At 35.7% G+C, this 23,825-nt stretch overlaps 1 protein-coding gene and 1 long non-coding RNA gene across 4 annotated transcripts in view; one reads left to right on the top strand and one right to left on the bottom strand.

Annotated features, from left to right (window-relative positions):
- EPHA6 (EPH receptor A6) overlaps positions 1-23,825 on the top strand; it is a 959,072-nt gene that overhangs the window by 266,345 nt on the left and 668,902 nt on the right. The window lies entirely within an intron of this gene.
- Positions 797-16,615, bottom strand: LOC134739144 (uncharacterized). Its single transcript, XR_010125657.1, has 5 exons — positions 16,523-16,615; positions 14,887-15,000; positions 12,541-12,637; positions 5,635-5,735; positions 797-4,211 (listed from the first exon to the last, which is right to left on the bottom strand). It is a non-coding gene; the product is annotated as an uncharacterized LOC134739144 (long non-coding RNA).

Here is a 23,825-nt window from a genome sequence, read left to right as displayed (position 1 = left end):
AAACTGATAACTTTGGAAAAGTTCTCAATGGTACCATGTTATCAGAACTAGTTTTATGATGTAGAATAGTGTCTGCTTTTCTACCATTGTAGGGAGAAAAATTGATTTTCTGGTACTTTTTTTACCAGCAATTAGGACTACTTGCAGCTTCATGCAAAACAATGGAAATGTATTAGTTAGAAGAGAAAAAAAGGGAGTGAAAGAAATTCTGAGAGGCTTAAGTTATACAGAGTAGAAAAGAGATCAGCAAAGGTGAATTTTAAGACATGTAGAATGACATATAGAATGTTTCATATCTAGATTGTTTTTGTCAATTTGAATTTTTTACTCATTCAAAAATAAAGATAATGTTCATATCAATTAATGTATTAGGCAAACTGGATAACTAGATGTCTCATGTTCCAGAATTTTTCCAATTTTGTGTTTAAACTTTGACTTTTGTCATATTTTTACTACTGAAATAATTTGATTTGTTCTGGGGCTTCTGGGTGTGGTGCCATACTTTTATAGGCAATAATGATATGTTTAGCTTCTAGAAAACCTCTAAAGCACTGTAACTTAAATTTTTCTATTTCAGAGTAAATACTAAAGATTTTTCAGCTTGATATGTATCATTATGGGAAACATAGTTTACATGACACCATGTATAGAGGATACATGTATAATGGAAACATGCTGGACATGTCTCCCCTTTTTATTGCAACAAGTATATTAATTATAGACATATCTCATTTCATTGTGCTCACTTAATTGTGCTGCTCAGATACTGCATTTTTTTTTTTTTTTTTTTACAAATTGAAGGTTGTGGCAATCTTGCATAGAGCCAGTGCGTTGGCTCAATTTTTCAATAGAATGTGTTTACTTGGTGTAATTCTTGCAATGTTTAAAAAATTTTATTATTATTATATCTGTTAGGTGATCTGTGATCAGTGATCTTTGAAATTATGTTGTAATTGTTTGGGGTGTTATGAACCGTTTTCATCAAAGATGGTAAACTTAATCCATAACTGTTGTGTGTATTCTGACTACTCTACCATCTGGCTGTTCACCTTTCTCTCTTCCTCTCCTTGGGGTTGCCTATTCCCTGAGACACAACACTATTGAAATTAGGCCAATTAATTACCCTACAGTGGCCTTTAAGTGTTCAAGTGAAAGGAAGAGTGTCACATCTCTCAGTTTAAATAAAAAGCTATAAATGATTAGGCTTAATGAGGAAGGCATGTCAAAAACCAAAAAAGGCTCAAAGCTAGTCTTCTTGTGCCAGATAGCCAAATTGTGGGTACAGAGGTAAAGTTATTAAAGAAAATTAAAAGTGCTACTCCATTAAACACACAAATGTTAAGAAAGTAAAACAGCCTTATTGCCAATATGGAGACAGTTTTAATGGTCTGGATAAAAGACCAAACCAGCCACAACATTCCATTAAGCCAAAACCTAATTCAGAGAAAGACACTAATTCTCTTTAATTCTGTGAAGGCTGAGAGAGGTAAGGAGGTGACAGAAGAAAAGTTGGAAGTTGACAGAGATTGGTTCATCAGGTTTAAGGATGAAAGTCATGTTCATAGCATAATAATGCAAGGTGAAGCAGCAAGTGCTGATGTAAAAACTGCAGCAAGTTATCCAGAAGATCTAGCTAATATAATGGATGAAGGTAGCTACACTAACAACATATTTTAATTTTAGACAGAACAGCATTGTATTGGAAGAGGATGCTCTCTAGAACTTTTACAGCTAGAGAGAAGTCAATGCCTGACTTTGAAGCTTCAAAGGACAGACTTGACACTGCTGTTAGGGGCTAATGCAGCTTGTAATGTTAAGTGGGAGCCAGTGCTCATTTACTATTCCAAAAATTTTAGGACTCTTAAGAATTATGGTAAATCTTCTCTGCCTGTGCTCTGTAAATGGAGCAACAAAGCCTTGATGACAGCACATCTATTTATAGCATGGTTTACCAAACATTGTGGAGAGCTACAGCCCAGAAAAAATGATTCCTCTTAAAATACTACTGCTAATTGACAATGTATCTAGTCACCCAAGAGTTCTGATGGAGATGTACAAGATTAGTGTTGTATTCATGTATACAACATCTATACTATAGCCCATAGATCAAGGAGGGATTTTAACTTTTAATCTTATCATTTAAGAATACATTTTTGCAAGGCTATTGCTGCCCTGGATAGTGATTCTTCTGACGAATCTGGCAAAATAAATCGAAAACCTTCTGGAAAAAGCTCACCATTTTACATGCCACTAAGAATATTTGTAATTTATGGGAGGTGAAAATATAAACATTAATAGAAGTTGGAAGAAGTTGATTCCAAGCCTCTTGGATGAATTTGTGGGGTTCAAGACTTCAGTGGAGAAAGTAACTGCAGATGTTGTGGAAATAGCAAGAGAACTACAATTCAAGTGGAGCTTGAAAATGATAAATGTGAGGTGATGCATATGCTAATTAGCTCGATGTAGCCATTCTACAATATATACATATTTCAAAACAACATGTTATACATGATAAACATATATAATTTTTACTTTTCAATCAAAAAGTAATAAAAAAACAATTTTTAAAATGATATATGCTTATTTTATAATTGCAAAAAAGCTTCTCAATTTACAAAGATTAACACATAATATTTGGATAAATTTTCTTTCAAAATTTGTACGCAAGTTGAAAAAAAAAATTTTAAGTTGGTATATAAATTTTGTTCCCCAAATTTTATAAAAATGTAATCAGCAATCTTTATATATATATATATACTTTAAGTTCTAGGGTACATGTGCACAATGTGCGGGCTCATTACATAGGTATACATGTGCCATGCTGGCCCGCTGTACCCATCAACCCATCATTTACATTAGGTATTTCTCCCAATACTATCCCTGCCCCCGCCCCCCCATCCCCCTCCCCCAACAGGCCCCAGTGTGTGATGTTCCCCACCCTTTGTCTGAGTGTTCTCATTGTTCAATTCCCACCTACGAGTCTGTTTGGTTTTCTGTTCTTGTGATAGTTTGCTCAGAATGATGGTTTCCAGCTTCATCCATGTCCCTGCAAAGGACATGAACTCATCCTTTTTTATGGCTGCCTAGTATTCCATGGTATGTATGTGCCACATTTTCTTAATCCAATCTATCATTGTTGGACATTTGGATTGGTTCCAAGTCTTTGCTATTGTGAATAGTGTTGCAATAAACATATGTGTGCATGTGTATTTATAGTAGCATGATTTATAATCCTTTGGGTATATACCCAGTAATGGGATTGCTGGGTCAAATGGTATTTCTACCTCTGGATCCTTGAGGAATCGCCACACTGTCTTCCACAATGGTTGAACAAGTTTACACTCCAACCAACAGTGTAATAGTGTTCCTGTTTCTCCACATCCTCTCCAGCAACTATTGTTTCCTGACTTTTTAATGATTGCCATTCTAACTGGTGTGAGATGGTATCTCATTGTGGTTTTGATTTGCATTTCTCTGATGAACAGTGATGATGAGCATTTTTTCACATGTCTGTTGGCTGCATAAATGTCTTCTTTTGAGAAGTGTCTGTTCATATCCTTTGCCCATTTTTTGATGTGGTTGTTTGTTTTTTTTCTTGTAAATTTGTTTAAGTTATTTGTAGATTCTGGATGTTAGCCTTTTTTCAGATGGGTAGATTGCAAAAAATTTCTCCCATTCTGTAGGTTACCTGTTCACTCTGATGGTAGTTTCTTTTGCTGTACAGAAGCTCTTTTGTTTAATTTGATCCCATTTGTCTATTTTGGCTTTTGTTGCCATTGCTTTTGGTATTTTAGTCATGAAGTCCTTGCCCATGCCTATGTCCTGAATGGTATTGCTTAGGTTTTCTTCTAGGGTTTTTATGGTTTTAGGTCTAACATTTAAGTCTTTAGTCCATCTTGAATTAATTTTTGTATAAGGTGTAAGGAAGGGATCCAGTTTCAGCTTTCTACATGTGGCTAGCCAGCTTTCCCAGCACCATTTATTAAATAGGGAATCCTTTCCCCATTTCTTGTTTTTGTCGGGTTTGTCAAAGATCAGATGGTTGTAGATGTCTGGTGCTATTTCTGAGGCCTCTGTTCTGCTCCATTGGTCTATATCTTAAACAGACACAATCTTGTGATAAAACTTGAATGGATGAGGAGTTCTTATGGATGAACAAAGAAAGTGGTTTCTTGAGATGGAATCTACTACTGGTGAGGCTTCTGTGATCACTGTTGAAACGACAACAAGGAATTTAGAATGTTGCATCAACTTAGTTGACATAGCAGCAGCCATTGTGAAGACAGTGTGGTGATTCCTCAAAGACTTAAAGACAGGAACACCATTGGAACCAGCAGTCCCATTACTGGGTATATACCCAAAGGAATATAAATCATTCTATTACAAAGACACATGCATACATATGTTCATTGCAACACTATTTACAATAGCAAAGACATGGAATCAACCTAAATGCCCATCAATGTTAGGATAAAGACAATGTGGTAGATATACACCATGGGATAGTGTACAGCCATAAGAAAGAATGAGATCATGTCTTTTTCAGGGACATGGATGGAGTGGGAGACCATTATCCTTAGCAAACTAACACAGGAACAGTAAACCAAATACCACATGTTCTCTCTTAAAAGTGGGAACTAAATGATGAGAACACACGGACACATTGAGGGGACCAAAACACACTTGGGCCTATCAGAGGGTGGAAGGTGGGAGGAGGGAGAGGATCAGGAAAAACAACTAATCGATGCTAGCCTTAATACCTGGGTGATGAAGTGATCTGTACAACAGACCCCTATGACTCAAGTTTACCTGTTTAACAATCCTTCACATGTACCCCTGAATTTAAATTAAAAGTTCAAAAAAAAAAGCAGCCACAGGGTTTGAGAGGGTTGACTTCAGTTTTGGAAAAAGTTATACTGTGGGTAAAATGCTGTCAAATAACATTGAATACTACAAAGAAATTGTTCATGAAAGGAAGAGTCCATTGATGCAGCAAACTTTATTGTCTTATTTTAAGAAATTGCCACAGCCACCCCAACCTTCAGCAGCTACCGTCCTGATCTGTCAGCAACCATCAACATTGAGGCAAGGCTCTCCACCAGCAAAAAAATTATGACTTCCTGAAGGCTCACATGATTGTTAGTTGTTTTTTTTTTTTTGCAATATTTTAAAATTAAGGTATGTAAATTGTTTTCAACATGATGCTATTGCATATTTAATAGAATGCACTATAGTGTAAACATAACGTTAATAAGCACTTAGAAACCAAAGGGTCTGTGTGACTTGCTTTATTGTGAAATGCAGTTTATTGGGGTGGTTTGTTACTGAACCCACGATATCTCCATGGTATGCCTGTAATTTACCAATGCTGCTTATATACTACATTTTGAAAGATAATAACAATGTTCCAATGAATATCTGTATTAGCACTGCACTAACTGAAATAATATAACCTTCCCAGACCTGGTTATAAAATGGATTGCAAAATACTATGGTATTGGAAATAACTTTCAAATCAAGCTGCAACAACTCAGTTTGGAAGTGTGGGGGAGGGAGTTAATGGCAGGATATGGCAGCCATTTCATATATTGGTTTTTTTCTTTGTAATGAAACTATTTTCCAAAGAAAACTTACCTCAGAAATAAGTAGTTTTTCTCATCAAAAGCTGGAGAACTCTCCAAAAGTGCTTATATGACATAATTAGCATTTTCTCTAACTATTTTTGCGGGAGGCATCTGGAAGAGAATATTCAAAGAGTATATAATGAACCTAAACTCAGGAATGTATAAAATGTGTAACACTTATAAGAACAGAAATTACTGTATATGAAGAAATATAGTTGATGACTACACAAATTAAACTACAAAAAAAAAGCAGCTTACAGTGAGAAATGAATATTCTCACACTGTCAGTTTAAGAACATAGTGCTTTATATGTAAAGTATACATGTTTATGACACATACAATGTTTCATATGTATGTGGTTTTTTGGCTTGTTTCAATTTCTTGTTCATTTAAAAATAAAGATAACATACATATTGATATAAATGTTAGCAAAACTGAGTAATTATACATCACATGTTTCAGTTTTTTTGGAATATATAGGATTGATTTGAGCATTTGAGACAAAGCACATAGATGTATGCTAATATACTTTAATAGTTGTATTTACACCATAAGGCGAGAAACAGATTTTAAAAAGTAATGACTCACACTTTTACAAAAACTGGAAGTGCTTTTGTATAGTTTTACACCTACTGATTTTATTAAATGTGGAGATGACTTGCTACAGTTTTGTTTAGTTTTGTTTTCCTCAACATAATGCCATATTCATATATGGAAAGAAAAAGATTTTTGTCAAATTGGCACTAAAAAGATGTAACAAGCAGAATTCAGAATATTCTTGGTCTCAGGAGTTTACACAGATAAGAATGCAGAATTAACGGCTCTATTGAAATTAGGCAGGAACTGATGAAAATTTTAAAATATCTTCCAAAATTTTAGGAAAAATTACAAATAAACTATAACATTACATATGAAGGCTTAAAGATTTTAACATGTAAAAGGATTTTATAAATTATTTTATTTATTTATTTATTTTTTCTTCTTCTTCTTCTTCTTCTTCTTATTATTATACTTTAGGCTCTATGGTACATGTGCGCAACGTGCAGGTCAGTTACATATGTATACATGTGCCATGCTGGTGCGCTGCACCCACCAACTCGTCATCTAGCATTAGGTATATCTCCCAATGCTATCCCTCCCCCCTCCCCCCACCCCACAACAGTCCCCGAAGTGTGATGTTCCCCTTCCTGTGTCCATGTGTTCTCGTTCTTCAATTCCCACCTATGAGTGAGAATATGCGGTGTTTGGTTTTTTGTTCTTGCGATAGTTTACTGAGAATGATGATTTCCAATTTCATCCATGTCCCTACAAAGGACGTGAACTCATCATTTTTTATGGCTGCATAGTATTCCATGGTGTATATGTGCCACATTTTCTTAATCCAGTCTATCATTGTTGGACATTTGGGTTGGTTCCAAGTCTTTGCTATTGTGAATAACGCCGCAATAAACATACGTGTGCATGTGTCTTTATAGCAGCATGATTTATAGTCCTTTGGGTATATACCCAGTAATGGGATGACTGGGTCAAATGGAATTTCTAGTTCTAGATCCCTGAGGAATCGCCACACTGACTTCCACAAGGGTTGAACTAGTTTACAGTCCCACCAACAGTGTAAAAGTGTTCCTATTTCTCCACATCCTCTCCAGCACCTGTTGTTTCCTGACTTTTTAATGATTGCCATTCTAACTGGTGTGAGATGGTATCTCATTGTGGTTTTGATTTGCATTTCTCTGATGGCCAGTGATGGTGAGCATTTTTTCATGTGTTTTTTGGCTGCATAAATGTCTTCTTTTGAGAAGTGTCTGTTCATGTCCTTCGCCCACTTTTTGATGGGGTTGTTTGTTTTTTTATTGTAAATTTGTTGGAGTTCATTGTAGATTCTGGATGTTAGCCCTTTGTCAGATGAGTAGGTTGCAAAAATTTTCTCCCATTTTGTAGGCTGCCTGTTCACTCTGATGGTAGTTTCCTTTGCTGTGCAGAAGCTCTTTAGTTTAATTAGATCCCATTTGTCAATTTTGGCTTTGGTTGCCATTGCTTTTGGTGTTTTAGACATGAAGTCCTTGCCCATGCCTATGTCCTGAATGGTATTGCCTAGGTTTTCTTCTAGGGTTTTTATGGTTTTAGGTCTAACATTTAAGTCTTTAATCCATCTTCAATTGATTTTTGTATAAGGTGTAAGGAAGGGATCCAGTTTCAGCTTTCTACATATGGCTAGCCAGTTTTCCCAGCACCATTTATTAAATAGGGAATCCTTTCCCCATTTCTTGTTTTTGTCAGGTTTGTCAAAGATCAGATAGTTGTAGATATGTGGCATTATTTCTGATGGCTCTGTTCTGTTCCATTGATCTATATCTCTGTTTTGGTACCAGTACCATGCTGTTTTGGTTATTGTAGCCTTGTAGTATAGTTTGAAGTCAGGTAGCGTGATGCCTCCAGCTTTGTTCTTTTGGCTTAGGATTGACTTGGCGATGCAGGCTCTTTTTTGGTTCCATATGAACTTTAAAGTAGTTTTTTCCAATTCTGTGAAGAAAGTCATTGGTAACTTGATGGGGATGGCATTGAATCTGTAAATTACCTTGGGAAAGATGGCCATTTTCTTGATATTGATTCTTCCTACCCATGAGCATGGAATGTTCTTCCATTTGTTTGTATCCTCTTTTATTTCCTTGAGCAGTGGTTTGTAGTTCTCCTTGAAGAGGTCCTTCACATCCCTTGTAAGTTGAATTCCTAGGTATTTTATTCTCTTTGAAGCAATTGTGAATGCGAGTTCACTCATGATTTGGCTCTCTGTTTGTCTGTTATTGGTGTATAAGAATGCTTGTGATTTTTGTACATTGATTTTGTATCCTGAGACTTTGCTGAAGTTGCTTATCAGCTTAAGGAGATTTTGGGCTGAGACAATGGGGTTTTCTAGATATACTATCATGTCATCTACAAACAGGGACAATTTGACTTCCTCTTTTCCTAATTGAATACCCTTGATTTCCTTCTCTTGCCTAATTGCCCTGGCCAGAACTTCCAACACTATGTTGAATAGAAGTGGTGAGAGAGGGCATCCCTGTCTTGTGCCAGTTTTCAAAGGGAATGCTTCCAGTTTTTGCCCATTCAGTATGTTATTGGCTGTGGGTTTGTCATAAATAGCTCTTATTATTTTGAGATACGACCCATCAATACCTAATTTATTGAGAGTTTTTAGCATGAAGGGTTGTTGAATTTTGTCAAAGGCCTTTTCTTCATCTGTTGAGATAATCATGTGGTTTTTGACTTTGGTTCTGTTTATATGCTGGATTACATTTATTGATTTGTGTATATTGAACCAGCCTTGCATCCCAGGGATGAAGCCCACTTGATCATGGTGGATAAGCTTTTTGATGTGCTGCTGGATTCTGTTTGCCAGTATTTTATTGAGGATTTTTGCATCAATGTTCATCAAGGATATTGGTCTAAAATTCTCTTTTTTTGTTGTGTCTCTGCCAGGCTTTGGTATCAGGATGATGCTGGCCTCATAAAATGAGTTAGGGAGGATTCCCTCTTTTTCTATTGATTGGAATAGTTTCAGAAGGAATGGTACCAGCTCCTCCTTGTACCTCTGGTAGAATTCGGCTGTGAACCCATCTGGTCCTGGACTTTTTTTGGTTGGTAAGCTATTGATTATTGCCACAATTTCAGCTCCTGTTATTGGTCTATTCAGAGATTCAACTTCTTCCTGGTTTAGTCTTGGGAGGGTGTATGTGTTGAGAAATTTATCCATTTCTTCTAGATTTTGTAGTTTATTTGCGTAGAGGTGTTTGTAATATTCTCTGATGGTAGTTTGTATTTCTGTGGGATCGGTGGTGATATCCCCTTTATCATTTTTTATTGCATCTATTTGATTCTTCTCTCTTTTTTTCTTTATTAATCTTGCTAGGGGTCTATCAATTTTGTTGATCCTTTCAAAAAACCAGCTCCTGGATTCATTTATTTTTTGAAGGGTTTTTTGTGTCTCTATTTCCTTCAGTTCTGCTCTGATTTTAGTTATTTCTTGCCTTCTGCTAGCTTTTGAATGTGTTTGCTCTTGCTTTTCTAGTTCTTTTAATTGTGATGTTAGGGTGTCAATTTTGGATCTTTCCTGCTTTCTCTTGTGGGCATTTAGTGCTATAAATTTCCCTCTACACACTGCTTTGAATGCATCCCAGAGATTCTGGTATGTTGTGTCTTGGTTCTCGTTGGTTTCAAAGAACATCTTTATTTCTGCTTTCATTTCGTTATGTACCCAGTAGTCATTCAGGAGCAGCTTGTTCAGTTTCCACGTAGTTGAGCGGTTTTGAGTGAGATTCTTAATCCTGAGTTCTAGCTTGATTGCACTGTGATCTGAGAGACAGTTTGTTATAATTTCTGTTCTTTTACATTTATTAAGGAGAGCTTTACTTCCAAGTATATGGTCAATTTTGGAATAGGTGTGGTGTGGTGCTGAAAAAAATGTATATTCTGTTGATTTGGGGTAGAGAGTTCTGTAGATGTCTATTAGGTCTGCTTGGTGCAGAGCTGAGTTCAATTCCTGGGTATCCTTGTTGATTTTCTGTTTCGTTGATCTGTCTAATGTTGACAGTGGGGTGTTAAAGTTTCCCATTATTAATGTGTGGGAGTCTAAGTCTCTTTGTAGGTCACTCAGGACTTGCTTTATGAATCTGGGTGCTCCTGTATTGGGTGCATATATATTTAGGATAGTTAGCTCTTCTTGTTGAATTAATCCCTTTACCATTATGTAATGGCCTTCTTTGTCTCTTTTGATCTTTGTTGGTTTAAAGTCTGTTTTATCAGAGACTAGGATTGCAACCCCTGCCTTTTTTTGTTTTCCATTTGCTTGGTAGATCTTCCTCCATCCTTTTATTTTGAGCCTATGTGTGTCTCTGCACGTGAGATGGGTTTCCTGAATACAGCACACTGATGGGTCTTGAGTCTTCATCCAATTTGCCAGTCTGTGTCTTTTAATTGGAGCATTTAGTCCATTTACATTTAAAGTTAATATTGTTATGTGTGAATCTGATCCTGTCATTATGATGTTAGCTGGTTATTTTGCTCGTTAGTTGATGCAGTCTCTTCCTAGTCTCGATGGTCTTTACATTTCGGTATGATTTTGCAGTGGCTGATACCGGTTGTGCCTTTCCATGTTTAGCACTTCCTTCAGGAGCTCTTTTAGGGCAGGCCTGGTGGTGACAAAATCTCTCAGCATTTGCTTGTCTGTAAAGTATTTTATTTCTCCTTCACTTATGAAGCTTAGTTTGGCAGGATATGAAATTCTTGGTTGAAAATTCTTTTCTTTAAGAATGTTGAATATTGGCCCCCACTCTCTTCTGGCTTGTAGGGTTTCTGCCAAGAGATCTGCTGTTAGTCTGATGGGCTTCCCTTTGATGGTAACCCGACCTTTCTCTCTGGCTGCCCTTAACATTTTTTCCTTCATTTCAACTTTGGTGAATCTGACAATTATGTGTCTTGGAGTTGCTCTTCTCGAGGAGTATCTTTGTGGCGTTCTCTGTATTTCCTGAATCTGAATGTTGGCCTGCCTTGCTAGATTGGGAAAGTTCTCCTGGATAGTATCTTGCAGAGTGTTTTCCAACTTGTTTCCACTCTCCCCGTCACTTTCAGGTACACCAATCAGACGTAGATTTGGTCTTTTCACATAGTCCCACATTTCTTGGAGGCTTTGCTCGTTTCTTTTTATTCTTTTTCCTCTAAACTTCCCTTCTCGCTTCATTTCATTCATTTCATCTTCCAGGGCGGATACCCTTTCTTCCATTTGATCGCATCGGCTCCTGAGGCTTCTGCATTCTTCACGTAGTTCTTGAGCCTTGGTTTTCAGCTCCATCAGCTCCTTTAAGCACTTCTCTGTATTGGTTATTCTAGTTATACATTCTTCTAAATTTTTTTCAAAGTTTTCAACTTCTTTGCCTTTGGTTTGAATATCCTCCCGTAGCTCGGAGTAATTTGATCGTCTGAAGCCTTCTTCTCTCAGCTCGTCAAAGTCATTCTCCATCCAGCTTTGTTCCGTTGCTGGTGAGGAACTGCGTTCCTTTGGAGGAGGAGAGGCACTCTGCTTTTTAGAGTTTCCAGTTTTTCTGCTCTGTTTTTTCCCCATCTTTGTGGTTTTATCTACTTTTGGTCTTGATGATGGTGACGTACAGATGGGTTTTTGGTGTGGATGTCCTTTCTGTTAGTTTTCCTTCTAACAGACAGGACCCTCAGCTGCAGGTCTGTTGGAGTACCTGGCCGGCCATGTGAGGTGTCAGTCTGCCCCTGCTGGGGGGTGCCTCCCAGTTAGGCTGCTCGGGGGTCAGGGGTCAGGGGCCCACTTGAGGAGGCAGTCAGCCCGTTCTCAGATCTCCAGCTGTGTTCTGGGAGAACCACTGCTCTCCTCACAGCTGTCAGACAGGGACATTTAAGTCTGCAGAGGTTACTGCTGTCTTTTTGTTTGTCTGTGCCCTGCCCCCAGAGGTGGAGCCTACAGAGGCAGGCAGGCCTCCTTGAGCTGTGGTGGGCTCCACCCAGTTCAAGCTTCCAGGCTGCTTTGTTTACCTAAGTGAGCCTGGGCAATGGCGGGCACCCCTTCCCCAGCCTCGCTGCTGACTTGCTGTTTGATCTCAGACTGCTGTGCTAGCAATCAGCGAGACTCCGTGGGCGTAGGACCCTCTGAGCCAGGTGCGGGCTATACTCTCCTGGGGCACCGTTTCCTAAGCCCGTCGGAAAAGCACAGTATTCGGGTGGGAGTGGCCCGATTTTCCGGGTGCCGTCTGTCACCCCTGGAAGGGGAACTCCCTGACCCCCTGCGCTTCCCGAGTGAGGCAATGCCTCGCCCCTGCTTCAGCTGGCGCACGGTGCACTCACCCACTGACCTGCGCCCACTGTCTGGCACTCCCTAGTGAGATGAACACGGTACCTCAGATGGAAATGCAGAAATCACCAGTCTTGTGTGTCGCTCGTGCTGGGAGCTGTAGACCGGAGCTGTTCCTATTCGGCCATCTTGGCTCCTTCCCCTATAAATTATTTTAAAATGCCACTCTCTCAATAGAAAATCAGGTAAAGGACAAAAACAGCAGTTCAAATAAACATTTTTTAAAAACTACAGAAAGCTAATGTGCACCATGAAAGTGTTCAAAATCAAATGTAAGTTAATACTCAAGGAGATAGCTGTTTATCTCTATTAAACTAATACATCCTTTACAGATGATTATGTGTATTTTTTCTTTCCAGGTTAGATTGAAACAAACTTTCCAGGTTAGATTGACGCACTTACACATTTCTGGTGTAAGTATATATTTTAGCCAGCATATCAGTAGGCCTTCAATGTCAATACACTTTAACCATGTGATTACATTTCTATTCTAAGGATATATGCACACATAAAAATCAGAACTTGCATTCACTATAGTATTATTTAAAAAGAAAAGATAAAATAATCTAGATGTCCAAATATGAGATTATCAACATTATGATATACCATAACAATAATACAATTTTCATGCATCAATTAAAATAATATTTAAAATATTATTATATTTTAAAAATAATGTTAGAAAATGCTGATTACATTTTTATAAAATTTGAGGAGCAAAATTTATATACCAACTTAAAATTTTTTTCAACTTGCATACAAATTTTGAAAGAAAATTTATCCAAATATTATGTGTTAATCTTTGTAAATTGAGAAGTTTTTTTGCAATTATAAAATAAGCATATATCATTTTAAAAATTGTCTTTGTTTTTTAATTACTTTTTGATTGAAAAGTAAAAATTATATATGTTTATCATGTATAACATGTTGTTTTGAAATATGTATATATTGTAGAATGGCTACATCGAGCTAATTAGCATATGCATCACCTCACATTTATCATTTTTGTGGTAAGAACACTTAAAATCGCTTTTGCAGTTATGATTTCACATTTTGTACTTTATTTGCAATTTTCAAAAATGAGCGTGTATTACTTTTAATGTTGGAAAAACATAAAACTATTACAAAAATTGTTTCTGAATCAGATATGGAATTCACACATGAAGAAAGCAGAAAAATGTGCTAAATAGCCTGTTATTTATTTCATTTGATTTTTGTATTATATAAGATCAGAAATGTGTAAAAATATATGTTCACTTGATAATTTTTCATAAATATCTTAAATTACCCTGTATCTTTTTTAAAAATTGTTTAGCATGTCAGGGTCAGCTATGCTCAATTTTCCCCCTGCTTTTATACATCCATATTATGTGTTCTTTGGATTTTGCCCATGCATACACTCCCTTTAAAGTTTTCACTTAAGAAACTTTTAATCAATTCGAGGGCAGTTTATTTGTTGACTTTCACATTAGTATAAAATTCTACTATTTATGCTATTAATTTTATTTAGGGTCTGCCAATCACTTAGAAGAATCAGTGATATGCATGTAACGCCTGTAAAATAAAAATACCCACAAGTATTTAGTCTTTTCTATGGCTTGTGGCACAATCAGTACTGCATGTTTCTTTTTTCTTTTATTTGACAAAACTGCCAGTAAATACGATTAAATATATTCAGTATTGACCAACAACATTTTTCTTACTTTTTAAAATGTAAGCATTAAAGTTTACTATAATCATTTTGAAAGCAGTCTGACTAAATTTATAGCCTCACTTTTTTTTCTTATGCCACAGATATTTCAATTAGAAAATGCTTTGGCTTTATGATATATAATAAAATATCTTTGAGTCCCTAAATTTGTCCATTCTAACTTAATATTCTATCTATAACTCAGATCTACCACGAGAGCAAATTATGTAACCCCAACTAATTTGCCATAAGAATTAACAATTGTGCTTAATCTCCTTCAACTTATTTTAACAAGTGTCTTTTGTTAAGACAGATGCTGCGTCAAATTCACTTTTCCTGCCCCTGCCATACATCTTTGTGAAACATGTTTCTGCTTCCACTTCTCTGCCTGTACCTGGCATTCTTCATTTGTATCTTCATCATAAGTATTTTACAAAACCATTCTTTAGTGTGACAGCGATCTCATGGATGATTCCAATATCCCTTTTTGTTTTAGGATTAAGACTACTTATTATTAATAATTGAAGATTACTGACCACTCATTAGCTTTGATGCTCTTTGGTATTTGCTTTCTGGACAGTCCTTTCTTTTTTATATCACATGCTTATTGTACTCATTGTTTACACCACTTCTGCAAAACCTCTGACATATGGCAGACCAAGACTGATCCTGAGCTTCTTTAGCTTTCTACTTCCACCTACCTTTCTCTATAGCGTTTTTATCAAACTATGTTGATAAATGATTCCCAGGTCTTTTTTTCTACTCCGAATCTTGTTTCTTCTACCCAAATCTGTACTTCTTGTATTCATCATTACCTACAAAGGAATGTTTACCACTACTTCAAATCTTTCTTAAAATATAAATTTCCAGCATTTTCACTTTCAGAAATTTATTCAACACACAGATTGCACAAATTTGCAGGCATATATACACAAAGATAATCACTGGATCATTATTTGTAATAAGTAATGAAAAAATCTGAAAGTTCATTAATGGAAAAATGAGTAAATGAGGTTATTGTATATACATACATGAAATTCTATTCACTAGGAAAAATGACAAGGTAAATCTGAGCTAGAAAGTTGTCAATGATATGAGGCAAAATGAAAAAAATGGGTAACATAACAAACAGTACAGTGAGTTAGCAGATGCATGTCAGACTCTTAAAATGCTTCTTCAAAGGTTTGGATAGGGGTGGTACGTTTATTTCTTAAAGTGTGTGTGTGTGTGTGTGTGTGTGTGTGTGTGTATACACACACAATATCCCCATGGAAGAACTTTTATCCTACTTTTCATCCATTGCAAAATTTCACAGAAATCTTGGTTATTTTTATGTACAAATTATCACTTGCTAAGTGTATTTGTGTCATATACAACAAAAGTTAGAGCCAAATATCCTTGACTTTGTCCAGCCAATCGTATAGCCCTTATAACACACACAGACATACACACATGCACACAAATACCCATACCTCTACTACCTTGGAATAACACAGACTCCTCTCTATAACTTTGCTTTAATATCATACTAGAAATGCTGTTCTATAGAGTACTTTGCGTTTTGCACACTGCTCAAATTTCTTTCTCACTGGGCCAAATGCAACAACAGGCAAAACTTTAACTTTATCCAGACAGTACCAATCATTGTTTCAGGATACAAAATCAATGTACAAAAATCAGTGACATTTATTTGCACCAATAACATTCAAGCTGAGAGCCAAATCTAGAACACAATCCTATTTACAATAGCCACAAAAAGAGTAAAATACCTAGAAATACAGCTAACTGAGGAGGTGAAGGATTTCTACAAGGATAGTTACAAAACACTGCTGAAAGATATCAGAGACGACACAAACAAATAGAAAAACATCCCAGGCTCATGGACTGGAAGACTCAACATCATTAAAATGGCCGTACTGCCCAAAGGCTACAATAACCGAAACAGCATGATACTGGTACAAAAACATTCTTATTTTAAAACTTCAGTTATCTAAACATTCCAAAAACTACTTGTGAATCAAAAATAATATTTTTAAAAGGTCTTAGAATTTCTTAGCAAAATATTTATTACGTAATTTGATTACACAGAAATACTTTCAGTACTTCAAAATTGTATGAATAGTTGAAGTTTACCATTAAAATATTTTAAGATCACAAGACACATGATTGCTTCAAAATATTCTACTTTGAAATTACATCAAATGACAATTTCTAACCGGATACTGTGCTTAGCTTAATATCGTCAATTAAATAAAAATGTTATAAGGAAATTTTTATTTATCAGAAGGTACCTTATACAAGTTAGATGCACAGTCATAATACAAAACTTATTTCTACCTTTAAACATCATTTCATGAACTCAGTGTTAGGAAATGTATGTCCTCTTCTTGCCAGCTCTACCTTTTTCTCTCAGAAAATCATTGCTTGAGTGAAGAGGTTGAAGAATTCTAACAAAACTGAGTCATAATATCAAACTTGAAGTAATAATGCTGTAATAAACAAAGTGACAGCATATGGCCAACATGCCCATGCACAATGATTATCCTATGTAATGGCTGGATGTGACCTTAAACAAGTTACTTTGGGGGTACTAGAGAATATCGACTGTTCTGTCATATGTCATATATGCTTTATATGAATTAGACGTCACAGTAGCTTAATATATCCTAATATATTGCATTTCACAGATTCACCTTTAACTTACAGACCTTAAACATTTTATCCAAAAGAATTTACTACAAGTACTCAGATAAAATAGAGTAATAGTATGAGGTAAATTTTGCTGCATAATTAGATTTGTTGTTGTTTCACATACACTGTACTATTTATCTTAGGGCTGAGAAATGAAACTGAGCTTTGGTTGGATTTTTGTTTTTACTTCTTAAACTACTTTTCATCTCTTTTCAGTTAATACCTGAGTATGTTTTTCTAATGTCAGTAAAATAAGAAGTTCTTTCATAGAAATTGATGAGATAAAATGGAAAATTCAGATTTGTGAGCTTTTATGTATATGATGTCATTATATATATATATATATACTGAGATGGAGTCTCTTGTCACTCAGGCTGGAGTGCAGTGGCGTGATCTCAGCTCACTGCTACCTCTACCTCCCGGGTTCAAGCGACTCTCTTGCCTCGGCCTCCCAAGTAGCTAGGATTACCCACCCCGGCCACCATACCTGGCTAATTTTTGTATTTTTAGTAGAGATGGGGTTTCACCATGTTGGTCAGGCTGGTCTGGAACTCCTGACCTCAGGATGTCACTATAAATTAATATTATTTTGACCTTTTCTGAAAATTATTGGATTAATGCAATATCATTCATGTAACAGCTGTCAAAGTCTTGAGCTATAATATTGTCCTCATGCTGAAATTTAAAACTTTTGAGTCTAACAAAGACCTCAGCTCCTTCAGTATTTACATTTCATTATAGGTTAGATATGTACTGATCAAGCATTCCTCAAATTATAGTTTACCTTTACTGGACTTACATTTAAAATTCATTAATTTTATGAAATATGGAATTTTAAAACAGCAGAAATATTAAATATATTTCACATATCAAGTTTTTAATAAGTTTTACAATATTAAAATTATTATTTTCCCACTTCGCAGTAATAAACTTAGAAAATGGAAAGGATGTTATGTTACATGGTTTTCAATGAAATATAAATATAAATATACACATAAGCACATATACATACCTATATGCATACATATGTTAATAGTAATTTTTAACATTCATTGGTTATATTTTATTGTTTAACATTTTGCACATCCTAAATGTTAAAATAGATATTTACATAACATTTATTGAATAAATTTATACCACGAGGAGAAATCAAAAGATTTTGTACATGGGAATTTATTATTCTGATGAATATATTTTAATGAAGTATCAATTTACATATCTAAAGAATGTACTAATCTATAATTTATAGATTTTTTAAAAGTTTTTTCCCATTATTGAATTGCATATTATTAAAATTATTTTGAGTAATTAAATCATATGCAATTATCAGTGAAGGAATAAGATTCATTGCTTTTAGTATCCCTGCAAAGCATGTTGAATATGGTCAGATGGAAAAACACGTAAGTTTTGTTTTCCTGTGGGCATGTCACAAAGCAGCCTTGCCTTGAGCCTGGACACTACTCCTGCCAGACAGAAGTTAAACTGCTTTTGTTCAAGAAAGCTAGCCCATGGGAAGGAAAAGATACAGATGGCCTAGAAGAGCAAGGATTCTGCTGCCATGGGTGAAGTGGGTTCCTGGAATTTACAGACAGCTGTGGAGAAGCTTCTGTGCATGGAGCCTCCTCTGTTCTCCCAGACTGCAACAGTCACTAGAGGACCTTGATGGGGATGTTGTGTCTAGACTTCTGATGGGGTTGTGTGTCTCAAGACTGAACCTCAAGTTCAGTACCTTTGGAAGAGCAGCAAGGGTCCCATTGGCTAAATTTAGCATGGGAGAGTAGACATGATGATCAAACCAAAAAGACATGGCTGATGAGAACCTTCCTTGAACTGAAAGCTGATTTCTTTTTCCCCAGATTTATTTACTGCATAAGAAGCCAGAGGCACTTTTTGCCCTTAACAAAAGGGAAAGGGCCACTAGCTAGGCAGGTGGGTGTTCAAAACCACATGAAACAGATAGAAAATGGAAAATACAAAAGGTGCACATTATTTTTCACTTGAGTAATGTAGAGCAAATTTCTACGCATTGAAAGGGCCTTGATAAAGTGGAATGTGTTAACAGCTTCCTCAGAGAGATTGTCTTCTGAAATGACAGTAGTAACTACTTTCCTCTGTCCATTCCTGAGACCAAAGAAGATCTCACTGGCAGAATATCAGGCACTCTGCTAATGAAGTCTCCTTACTGTTCAATGTGATCATTACAACACAGTTCTCATTTATTGAGTACTGATCAGTCCAAAGCAATTTAAAAATATTTGTACCTTCATTTAGCATTAAAATATTTTTCGGCCGGGCACAGTGGCTCATGCCTGTAATCCTAACACTTTGGGAGGCCGAGGAGGGCAGATCACAAGGTCAAGAGATCGAGACCATCTGGCCAACATGGTAAAACCCTGTCTCTACTAAAAATACAAAAATTAGCCAGGTGTGGCGGCGTGCACCTGTAGTCCCAGCTACTCAGGAGGCTGGGACAGGATAATTGCTTGAACCCGGGAGGCAGAGGTTGCAGTGAGCCAAGATTGTGCCACTACACTCCAGCCTGGTGACAGAGCAAGACTCCATCTAAAAAATTAATTAATTAATTAATTCAATAGAAGAAACATGTTAAGGGGGGTTAAATCACTTGCTAAAGATACAGTATTAGTAAGCAGGCTCCCAGGGATTGAATGGAAGGGTTATGTGACTGTAATGTCCATACTGGAATTTCAATCATTATAAATTGATGGACAATGAATTAATCTTATCAACTTTTTGGCAAATACTGAGCAAGGATTATTCATGTGAGAAGGTCAGTCTGCCTTCTAGGGACTCATTCTGTCTCCATTCTTAGATACCTAGAGCTGTTTGGTCCCTCAAGTCTGTGGGTTCTCTGGAGAAGCATGTCTGAACTCCAGCTATACAGCCAGAAGGACTTTCATGATTCACTTCTCTTAGTCTTGTTTCTTACCTTCCTGCACCTGAAGACACAGATTTCCTGAGACATACTTTTGTGTTTGATGTTTTCATTTCCCCTGCCTCTACTTTGTTTCCACTGTCTTCTGTTCCTCCTCTTCTTCTGGATTATTCTCCACTTTAGATCTCAGTGCCTGCCTGGGAGAGAGCTGGTTTTCTTCATTCCTTTGTACTTTGATCGTCAGCCTCTATGATTTCCTCCCAGTGTCTGTGTCCCTTGATTCCCTCAAATGCTAATAAATGTTGGTCACTCTACCAGTGCTTGGTTGGCTTTACTGCTCAACATTCCATATGGAAAGGGTCCCAGCTAAAAGCAACATCTAGGTGTGATACTCGAGATGCTAAGGAAGTTTGGGAAAAGATTGGGAAAAGAGCATCTTTCTAAGGACAGCATTCAGTATGTTTTATCACCATTAAGACACTAAATAGAAACTGGCTTTAGGGCTGGAGCAGAGTTCTTACTATCTCCTATGCCAAGGTTATTTGCCAAATCTTAAAGAGGATAGGACAGAGAAAGCCAGGAGAGATACTAATGTGGCAGAGTGGTCACTCAGGAAGTTTGGAAACCAGGTTTTACCAATTGGTAGAAAAGTATTTCATACTTTAACAATTTGTGAAGCTGTACCAGTAAGAACTGGCTGAATATAAGGTATAACTCTTACATGTCTGAAAAACAGACAAAAAACTTAATAAATTACTATGGAAAAATAGTTAACTAATATCAAACTTGTTAAGATGCTGAATATTACATGACCTTTTCACAGTTTGCTTTTTTAACATTTGATGACATAACTTAATTTTTAGAAATTAAAACCATACTTGAGTCAAAAGTCTATAGGCTTATTTTTCTTTACTCATTTTTTCTGATGGTGTATCTTTCTGTATTCTTTCTATAATCTTTCTGATGGTGGTATATCAACAATCTGAAATTACTGCAAATTATCTTCCCCCTTGATGTTGCCCTCAAAATGTGGAGAATTCCAAAATCTCAGAAATCTGTCATTTTCCAATTCCACACATTGTTTTCAAAAGGAGCTACTCAAACAAATAGAAATCAAAACAATCTATGCCAGTTCTCCTCTGGATTTGTGTATCAGTAGCTTCAAATCCTATTATATGTAAATCATAATAAAATCTTGACGTTGCTATTCACGTGTTTCCACAGCAGAGCCAGCTTTCACCCTAGGAGTCTCTAGAAGTAGGAAGTGACTTCCCTAGAGCATTTGCTAAGCCCATCAAACTCTAACCACTTTGAAAGTTGAGTGAGTCATTAGTTTTATGACCTATCTAGCTTTAAAAACATGGAAAACTGATGTGATGCTGGTTGAATTGAAAACAAACAGGGAGATTATTTTCACCACTTCCTGAATAAGGGATAAAGCAATATAAATCATGATGAAATTTTGTCTGTATTTAATTACTGAGTAGTGTACTGCAATTTATACATTAAGTACTAATTATTCTTAATGTAATTATATTTAATTATTATAATTGCTATTCATATATTATGTTCTAATAGAGACATATCATATCGAGGGCCTTTTTCACAAAATTACTATATTCCCTTCATGCTAGAAAACAGAATAGAAAATTTACCTTAATTTAGTTGTAATAAGCTATTTATTTCCTCATGTATTTCAAACTGTTTCAAAATGGATTAAGTTACTAATTTTTATCTTTTTTATTAGGTTATTTTGACAAGGATGTTTTATAACAAATGCTGGCAACCCTTTGAAATTATAAAATAGAAATAGCATGGATTGTTTGTACATAAATTATGGCTTTATACATTTTATACATTTACTTGTAGATCACACTATTAATTCACATCTTTTTTTCTCCTGCGGGCATTACAGTATAAATAAAAAGGTGGTTAGACATTGTAGTTTTTTGCTCTAAATTTATAATGCATTACAATATATTCAGCTCAATAAGTTTGTAAATTATAGCACATAAGATTTGAAAATTCAAGAAATGGACAGGAAAAGGCAATCTACAGTAACTAAAAAACAAATTCTAATTCATTGCCTCATATGATCTGAATTTAATTTGCTTACATTTCACAAGAGAAACACCTATTTACAGTGTTCTTTTTGATATAGTACATATAAAGCTGAAATATTGTGTTTCAGCTTGGGTAATGGAGTCATTACCTCAATTTTAAACATTCTGTAACCTGAAATTGGGATTTATAATGGACTCATTGGCTGAGCAAAATCACCACAAGTAAAAACGATTTCTAGAAACTTAGAGAGTTGAGATTTATTTTTTAAATTGCTTTTTTTAGATGGAATGAGGAATAATACTCAGGAAAATTTGAAAGCATGTACCTTTAGAACCAAGAAAAATTTACAAATATATGTTGCAGTGAATAAAAGAGTTAGATGTTTTAACACCTGTTTACACTAATAATTACAGTAATAATATTGAACATTTATAGTGTATTTAGCAGGTGCAGCCATTTACCAAAAATTCTATGTGTATTAATTTTCACAAAAGCCTTGTAGTTAAGATATTACTCTTCCCTCTTCCATTTTCCTAAGACAACAGGCACAAACCAACACTGTCCCAAGAAAATTATGTTATGTGATTTCCCATCCTGATCAATTTTCAGACAGTAGAGCATTTTGCAAAATAGGTTTTCCTTTGATGTTCTCTATATGATATGGAAAATTCCATAGTCTCAGAAGTCTTTGCCATTTTCTATGCCATACATTAGCTCAAAAGGGATCCCCCCAAACTAACTGGAAACAATATTAAGACCTACTATGGATCAGAGTATCAATAACCATAAAAACAAAAATATCTGGAGATCAATGTACACTGGATCGCTGTTTTTAAGAGGAGTACATTCCAAACAAATGTAATCCTAAGAATCTGAGTAAATTAGACTAAGTGGAAAAACTGTTTATGTAAAACTATTTGTGGAGATTTTTTGCATAGGAAGTGTATACAGAAGTTCAAAGGCATAGATTCTGTGTCCAAGAGAAAAAAGTTGAATGTAGGGGTCATCATTTAATAACTTTGTGACCCTGAAAAATACACTCAATATTTCAAACCTTCTATTTTCTATTCTGTAAGATTAGGCTAATATCTATGTTAAATAATATTTGTGGTGATTAAAGGGAGAATGACCACATTCTATTTAGTGTGGACTCACTATACATTCATTGAATGTTAGCTGTTTGTTATTATATGAATATATTTATCGTAAAGGCCATGTATTTTTGTTGCTGTGAAGATGACTCTCAGTCTGGTTGTATCTTATCATTGTAGTACTTTAAGAAAAAGAAATGTAAACCTTTGAAAAAGAGAAATACTCAGGCTTCATGTCTGTATCTTCTAAGTTAGAGTTGTAATATCTGGTCTGAACATTTGCTTCTTGGTGGAGGGGTTGGCGTTGTGGAGGGTGATGAGGCCCACTTGCTTTCTGATGGGTTGAGAACCAATGTGATAGGGAACTTGGTGTACTGGAATATCCTCAGTTAAAATTTTGTGTTTTTTTAAATGCTATATTTTGGTTAACAAGGTTTTTTTTTAAAAAAAAAAAAAAGAAAAAAATTAACATATTATCACCACATGTAACAAAGTAAACAAAAGATAGAACGTTTTCCCTGGGAAAGCACAGCTTTGATTTTACAAATTCTTACCATCTTTACTCTTTTATTTAACAGCGTGTGTGTATACTCAGATCTCATTCTGCACCTGTCATTGTGCTGAGAAATGGGGATATCATAGAGAAGGTTGGAAAGAGAGTGACAACAGGAGGGACAGTTATAGACAAAATGTTAATCAAATAGAGATCACAGTTTTAGTCCTGTCAGTGTATGGATACCCCTCCCTAAACTCCAAATGCACGGCTTCTATAAATTGTCTTGGAGGACTAGGCTTAGGCCTGAGTGAAAATAAGGTGTTTGAGTTTTCCCTCAAATACCAGTTTTGAGGTTTGTTTCTTTCAATGAATGTGGAAGACAAAAGTATATCTATAAATCTGGCT

Source organism: Pongo pygmaeus, chromosome 2, assembly GCF_028885625.2.
Source record: "Pongo pygmaeus isolate AG05252 chromosome 2, NHGRI_mPonPyg2-v2.0_pri, whole genome shotgun sequence".
In the NCBI taxonomy this organism is placed as follows: domain Eukaryota; kingdom Metazoa; phylum Chordata; class Mammalia; order Primates; family Hominidae; genus Pongo; species Pongo pygmaeus.
The sequence above is the reverse complement of the archived record's forward strand: the minus strand, read 5'-3'. Positions and strand labels throughout refer to the sequence as shown.